Raw genomic sequence first — 8,171 nt, 5'->3', positions numbered from 1 at the left:
GACAAACTCTGTCTAAATAAATTGCTGCAAAAGTGTATTTGCAGCATCCCTAAGCAAGAACAGGAGTGCCACACATAGCTGGGGCAAGGAAATGCTGCTTTCAGCTGCTGAGTAGCTCTGCTGAGGCAGGACTTGCAAATATTCCTAGAAAGTGTCTGTCTCAAGGTGTGGAGATGGTGGTTGAGTTTTTGGCCTGTTCTGTCTTTAAAAAAAAGTTCTAGCTGGAACAAGCCGTGCCCTTGAACTCTCCAGGGCTGCTGATAGAAAGTTATAATCCTCACTGCTGGTTTTATTGACACTCACTAGGGAAGATGTTAAGAGTTGAGAAGTCTGGGTGAAATGAAGAGGAGAAAAAAAAGGGACAAGAAAAAAAAAAATAAAAGAAGAATTATTTGGGAATAGGGTAGGAAGGCATCAGGAGGCAAAATGGGGCAGGTAAAGGTAGGCATAGAACTTCTGTCTTCCCTTTTAGTGTCACTTACAGCACTTCCACTCATGATGACTTTCAGGTTTCTACATGCTTAAGTTATTTTCTAATAACAAAAGGAAACCCTCTCCTGAGGACTCATCTACACATTGCTGATCATCCCAGTTGGGGCCAAACTTGTGCTCCAGTGTTAAATTTCCTTTCCTTGTGTCTTTGTTTTCCTGGAAAAGCTATTAACTAAAGGAAAGTTAGACCTGTGGAGCTGAACAGTATTTATACTGGGTCAAGCTTGTGTCTATGAATACTCACAAACTGGAAAATTTCAGAATTAATTTTAGCATCAAATTTCAGCAGAAAGGTGTTACAGTGCTGTCTTTTTAGCCCAGTGCTACTTTTTACTGTATTTCTTTAAGCACACAGGGTTGTTGCTATGAGGAAAGACTGCACAATGAACAAGCCTGGAAATCACAGAATAAGAAATATAAGAGTTTCCCGTAAGAAAATGAAATATCATTTTGAATAATTGCTTTTTTTTTTTTTTTTTTTTTCTATCTGCCAGAAACTTTTTTGTACTACTGAATAACTCACTTAAACCAGAACCTGCCCATTAACCATTATCCTTTGTATAACAGGATCTTATCTAGTTTGGAATCAGACCTGCTGCTATGTCCTCTTCTCTTCTTCAGGAAAATAGGCCAACCACTTGGGACTTTTGAATTATGTATTCCTTAGGCATTTGGCTTAACATGAAGGCAGACATTCAACTCACAGTTAAAATTGCCAATCCTTGTTCTTTCCAATGTCCTCATTCAGTCTGAAGTTTTCCTTTCCATCCACTGGTGCAGGTAGTTCCATTCAACACTTCCTTTTAGCTAAAAAATCACCCATATCAGACTGTACCCCATGAGAAGCTGAGCTTTTTCCAGCCAGCAACTCTGCTCTATGTTACTGATCTGAGTGTGGTCGCCTGACTCAGTCACCATCTCCATCCCCTTTCCCCATCTCCTTTCATCATCAAGAAAAAAAAAATCTGTTTGGCACAGCTGGGTCCAAGCTCAAGCCTTTCCACTGAGGGCTTTAGCAGGTTTGTGTTCCCTTTATTTCATTTCTAGGAAGTCAGTATAAGGACATAATGAATATAATTTCTAAAATACCTTCATGCTATGTTATAGAACCATCTGTGAGGAAACAAAACGTGTTTTCAGAGTAGCTTGGCTACTCTGTATTAAGGATGTACAGCAAGAGTACCTTGAGTGGAAAGGGTAGAAACAACAAGCAAATACCAATAGCAGTTTGACTTTGTTGTATTTATTACTAATCATACCAAATATAATACATGAAAGGAAAGGTCCCATTTCATGTGAGCAGTTCCCTTGATGAGGATACTAGGAAAGCACAAATGTGCTGTATGGTACTTTGGTGTTTTGTTTTGTTTTGTTTTGTTTTGTTTTGTTTTGTTTTTTTTACATGAGCAACGTCCCCTTAATAAGGTGGATTTGAAGCCATCATGATCCATTACAACAGTTTTAACTGTCTGATAGTAGAGTCCCTGACATCTTTCCATTAAGATTTTTGATTTGCTCTGTGTCTGGTGGTTTTTTGTTGTCCTTTTTGAACTGCATTAACCCTGAATGCCCCTATCCCACCAGAGCCCTTGCTGTTGTGTTTGTGCTGGTGCAAATAAGGTACATTTTGACAATCCTGGTTTTAAAAGCAAATCTGAGGGCTTGGGAACTTCAACCTCCTTTTCCAAGAGTCCTTTCTGTGGATTTCTTCTACCTGTCTGATTATCCTGCTTCACTTTTTCTCCCAAATAAAGCCCTGTTGTTTTCCACTCTTTCTTCCCTAGGCACAACAAACAGCACTAAACTTTACTTGGAGCTTGTCACCACTGTACCTTTACCAGCCAAATGAGACACTGTTGAGTGACACAGTGGATTCCACAACCACTACTGGGAAGTAAACATGTTGCTTCTACATCTTCAAAGCAGGAGAAAAGTCTCTTGTTAAACAGATTTTGCGATCTGGTAAGAAGAATAAGAACGAAATATATTGTTTAAAGAATTTTAGGGCTTGGTACTCTGTAAGAAATGTACTTTTAACAAGGATGTGCTATTTTGAGAGCTTCTCTGTACAACAGGCTATGGGGCCAGAGCAGAGTCACAGCACTACGGCTAAATGCTGGAAATAATTATTATTTCCAGGCAGGTAATATATTTGCCTGTAGAACAAATATTTACTTGTAAATATGGCTTGTTGGTGTGACAGCTATAAAACAGGCTTTAACAGTTTGCCTACTGCTAATTTACATACAATAAAAGTGTATTTACATAACACTAAAGAACAAACCTGTAAAAACAAGGAAGCGTGCAGTTAGCTTAAAAGTGAACCGCTGAGGTTACACAGTATTTAAGTGAAATCTATGATGGATTTAGGAAATTTTCCTTGGGTTTGTGGGTTCATGCCATGGTGTTAATTTCATTTAAGAGCAGGTTTGGGAATGTGAATTTCCTTTGTAGCTTTCACATCCCAAATTAAAAACGAATTCAAAACTGAGACATCATTAAAAGAGAGGCAAAAGGAAAGGGAATTGCTGGTAGGTCTCAGCAGCTGGGATAGTCTCCCACAGGGAGAGGTGGAAACTTTATTCCATGAGTCATTTAATACTGCATAAATAAAGTACTGGAGGACAAAGTAAGGCATGATTTTTTGTTGTTGTTTATTGACAGAGGGAGTACTACGTGACTCAATGGAGCCTTTCCTTTTTTAAGTTTTGTAGCGGTAGAAAGCATGGACATTGTTATGGATATAATTTTCCTTTATTTCTCATTGTCATTTTGGTTCTTGCTGTAACTGTAATATAGTAAAGGGATTAGTTACTTAGCCCCTGCACTGTGAAGTAAAACTTTATTTACAAGACTCTGGAGTTGCTGAAATTCAGGATTCTCTTTGAAAGTGGCCATCACTGATGTAGGTACATAGTATTTTTATTACAGATAGATAAAAATTTTGTATGCCCAACTATCACATGTCCTGCTATTAAATGCTGAGCTTTAGTGACACAGCTCTGAGGAAGGCAACTGAGTGAGCTGTGTGTGCTGGCACAGCATCCTCTTGGTCTCCAGTGGAATCCAGGAGATGGATAGAAGGCAACAAATAACCCCTTTGCATCGGTACAGTAGGAGAATGTCTGTAATCAAACATAATTATGGAATCACTACCAGTCAGAGCTGTTATAGTCCCACCTGTAATCAAGAACAACATTATTGCAACATTTATTACCCTCAAGAGTAACCTGAGATTTATAGGTCCTTGGAAAGACAAGTGTTATTTGACAAATCTGTCTATATGTGTGGTTTGCCCATAAAGAGTCCTTTCTTTGAGAAATCCAAGCAGTTTCAATGAAATATGTCTTTTGGATAAATTTTTCAGATTCTTCATAGTCTTAAATGACATGAACCCCCCCATTACTTGAAGAAATTCTTTCTAAGCTTGTCATGTGCAAACCTGGACTGGCCAGCCAGGTAGGTGTAGGCACAGATAATTTCCTTGATGCTTGTGATACAAAGTAATGACTGCTGGTGGAGATAGAATTACTGCATTCAAACAAACACCCGGAATCAGTGTAATCACAAAGAAACTGAAATCTTTGATGGAAGTGTTATTATTATAAACCCAGGATGAACTGTTTCAAGGGGAAGACCTTCTCCTGTAGTACTGAGTGATAGTTTTGGCTCATCCAGCAGAGAGTGGACCTTTGTTACACACGAGGGAATGTTAAACAGAAAATGTAATTGGAAAAAGAATGATATGTAAGATAACTCTTCATAAGAAGTATAGAGAAAGGGAGCAAGATGTACAGTTGATCGTGCAAGGGTAGAAGCTCTATCTCTTAGTTTTGTAAAGAAGAGGAGATAAAAATTATTTGTGTCTTTTTTGCTCACAAGGGGACGGAAGGCAGCTCTGAATTCTGAAGTGGATGTGTATGGAGAAGCAATGGAATTATAAAACAATTGTTACCTTTAAAATGTTACCTCAAAAGGTATGGAAACCAATTAATATAAAACCACCTTAAAGTTCCCCAAGGAAGTAGTATGTTTTGTTCTACAAGTTACATGGGTTGTCTGTAGGGCCAATCTGGAGGCCACAGAAGCTCTTACAGACTACTCCCCATACCAAGCCTCTGAGGTTAGGAGAGTTGGCTCCTCTGTTTGTGTATATGGCAACAGTTCTGCCAAATTCTTCTCAGATACAGCAGCTTTATCAGTGAGAAGGATCTAGGCTGCCATGCAAAGATAATCCTCCCAGTGGTGTGTCAGGCTTGAGGAAGGGTGTGATTATCATTCCAGAGGAGTGTAATATGAACCTGTGCCTCATGACCAGCTAGGTGGCTGGATAAAGGAGGCTTCCTTGCTCACCCTTCCCTTCTTCTTTTCTTCCTTTCTTTCAGCTTATATCACAATATCTTTTATCATCTTTTAAGATGTCCAAATTGTGAACCATCACCCCAAGGCACAGTGGTACTTGGATCCCTAAGTAGAGCATCAGGAGAGTACTACATAGATGGAATTTTCCCATCCTGGGGGGCTTGGATGGCTGCTGGCTCTGATGAGCATCTTCCCACAACAGGGAAACAGTCTCTGAAAACAGTCTATTGGAGTCTTTCTCCAGATTGAATCAGCTCTGCTAAGCCTGGTGTCTCAAGACTTCTCTACCAGCAACAGCCTGGAACACCCAAAGCTCTGGTCCCCACATAAGGGTGAGATGGCATTTCCACACCTTTGATGGAGCAGATCTTCAAGGCAGATGCTGCCTGTTCTGTCACTTCAAGGAAACAGGCCCTCTTTTAATGCAGTCAGGTATTTGATCCCCCAGGTCTCCTGAACTCGTGTATCCTTTTTTGGTTTGGGTTTTTTTTTGGTTTTGCTTTTGTTTTTTCACAGGAAGAACAAGGAGATCAAACCCCAGATGGGAAGGTGTCAATCCTCTGACCACATTGGACTGTGCTTATCAATGGGCCACAACCCAGAAACAAAATATTTGTGTTTATTTGTTGTTTTGTTGTGGTCTTGCTGGTCCAGTAGCAACGATGGAATTGAACCTGGGTTTTAATACACAAAAAATTACAGAAGAGCAAGGCTGAAAAAATTCAAGATGAAACAAATAACTACTCCATGACAACAGCAAGTGAACTTGCTTGATCTTTTAAAACCAGGCAAATTTCTGGACCAAAGCCCCTTCCCTCACTGCAGGCTTCATAAAGGAAGGAGCAGAGGCAGCTGCAACCACCTCAGCTTCAGAGATGGTTCTCCCAGTAATCAGTCCTGCAAGAAAACACCTGGCCAGCCTTAACGAACATTATTTTCTAGAATGTTCCCCAGACTCTACTGACAGGGAAATATCTCCCTGCCTTGTGAGAGAGAACATAAAGAGGCACTTCTCAAACAGCACTTGGTTTGACTTACAAAAGCTTTCCTTAAGGGCAGAATTAATTATATATCATACAGATCTATTATATATTCTGTTTATACAATTATAAAGCATTATGGCTAATTAGTTGTGGTGCAGACTCCTGAAGCAGAATCTGGTTAGAGAATAAACAAAATGCTCAGTCAGCTGTGACGGTGGTTACCAACCTGCACTTTCAGATCTCCTCTCAAACTGAACACTCCTGAAGTGATTTATAAATCATGCAACCAGTGAGCTTGAGGGTTTTTTGTTTTCGCTTTGTTTTGTTTTGATTTCCTTTTTGGGCTTTACATAACATTAGAATATGCTCATCTGAAATGGCCTGGGATTCTCACATCTTCAAGAAATTGATTTCGCAAGGTTCCCTAATCAACTTTAATCCAAATGTTTTTCCCATTTACTGTCATATCACCTGAGTGACCTATTGCTTAATCGTGATCCTGTTATGTCTGTCATTGTGTATATTTCTCCATCCTCTTTTCCTCTCCTGATACATACAGGTCTGACTGGCAACAGTGGGAAACTCTTGTCTGCCTCACTAACCTAAAAATAGGGGTGAAATCCTGCTTGTGAAAAGATTTTGATTGGACTGAATTGTCCATACTGCATAGGCTTGGTTTTTAAGCTGTATTTTTACCTTATTTTAATGTGATGAAATAGGCAGACATGCCACAATGGCTCACACCATCTGACATCTTTTAATTTAATTACTTTTTTTTGCCATCACAGTATTTAGCACCGAGTCCTGTTGTTGCATACATGCTGTTACAGGTGTTTGGGGAAAACAAGTGGCTTTGGAAATCTCATCATTGTCATGTGAGTAGAGCTAAAAAAATAAATCAGTATTATTTGTTCTGTCATGGGATATTGTACTGGTTACTGTGCACAACCAAAAAGGCAGCTCTTGAAGCAAAAGAGTTTGTAATGTTGATAAGAGAAATAAAAGTTTGAAAAAGAGAAATGAAGTTGGAGTATGTATTTAGTATAGACTAGATACCTATACTGCAAAATGTAGCACACTAATATTTACAAGTCTACAAATAAATTAGAAAGAGCACTCCTTGCTGAAAATGCCACAGACCAATACCCATTCTCAGTTGCCTGAATCTATCATGAAAGTAGTAGGATTTGAGATAACTTTGAAGGAAGGCTGCATAGTTGTTGTTTTATTTTTACAGCCTAAATTGGGATAGTTCTCTAGAAGAAAGTCTGAAAGACATGTAAGAAAACTTCTGAGAGAAAGAGATATATGGGCAACTGCAAATGGCATCATCAGCTTAGAACAATGAGCTGCACCGGTGCCCAGTGGATGATCTTGACTTCTATTCAAAATATCAGCAAAGAAGAATGTCAGGAAAGGATACAAAGGTTGATAAAATCACAGAAAGAATTCAGGAAGGTCATCTTGATTTCAGTGGGAAGGGGAGGGGGAAACCAGGTACCTGTAATGAAAAGTAGAGAACTTGCACTCTAGTGATGCCATCTGCATTCATGCAATCACAAGAATCATCTAAGAAAATGTAAGAGTAGAATAAGAAGAAAAGAGAGCCTGGTGAGATACCTGTTGAAAGAGAAAACTAGGATGGGGATCTCCCACTGCTGAAAGAAAGGTTAAGAAATTAGAAATAATTTGGATAAGAAAAAAGAGAGTCAAGAGAGGACAAGATTTCAGAGTCACAGTGTGATCAATAATGTCACAGGCTGTGGAGATGGAAGGAGCCCTGAAATTCGGTCACATCATTAATAGTGACCTCAGAAGAGCTGAGTGGAGTGCACACAGATGAAATTAGACAACTTGGGAAAAGGTGAAGTTGGTAGAAAGCCATCCAAGGTAATTGTTTCAGCCAATGCATTATTTTACTTTATGGACAGGAAAACTCAGCAGAAATGTGAGATCTAATGTGAGGTCAAATGTAAGATTTTAAAAGACATCAGAGACATCTTTCTAGAAGACAGATATCCTTCTATTTATGTTGGGATGGCTGTAAAGAGTTAAGAAAGACAAAGAACAAGTAAAAAAACCAGAAAGAAATAGAACATTACTGGTAAAAGGTGGGGGAGCAGTTGTAAAAAGAAAATCTGATAGGAATTTTCAGGAAGAGATTGGAAGAGGGGAAAGTGGGACAGTAAAAAAAAGGAGCAAGAATGTGTATTTGTTGATTACATCTTCTCTTGAAGAAGAAAGAACTGATAACATGGATAAGAAGATCAGAGAGGTGTGTGAAGTGGATTTCAGGAGAGCATTATTTAAATTAAATATTTTTATTTAAAAATC

At 39.0% G+C, this 8,171-nt stretch overlaps 1 long non-coding RNA gene across 1 annotated transcript; it reads left to right on the top strand.

Annotated features, from left to right (window-relative positions):
- Window positions 1–1,033: 1,033 nt before the first annotated feature.
- On the top strand, window positions 1,034–6,117 carry LOC139792255 (uncharacterized). The gene is made up of 3 exons (XR_011724198.1): window positions 1,034–1,511; window positions 2,277–2,454; window positions 5,099–6,117. It is a non-coding gene; the product is annotated as an uncharacterized lncRNA (long non-coding RNA).
- The last annotated feature ends 2,054 nt before the right edge of the window (window positions 6,118–8,171 follow it).

The sequence above is a fragment of the Heliangelus exortis genome, chromosome 2 (assembly GCF_036169615.1).
Source record: "Heliangelus exortis chromosome 2, bHelExo1.hap1, whole genome shotgun sequence".
NCBI classification, from domain to species: Eukaryota; Metazoa; Chordata; class Aves; order Apodiformes; family Trochilidae; genus Heliangelus; species Heliangelus exortis.
The sequence above is the reverse complement of the archived record's forward strand: the minus strand, read 5'-3'. Positions and strand labels throughout refer to the sequence as shown.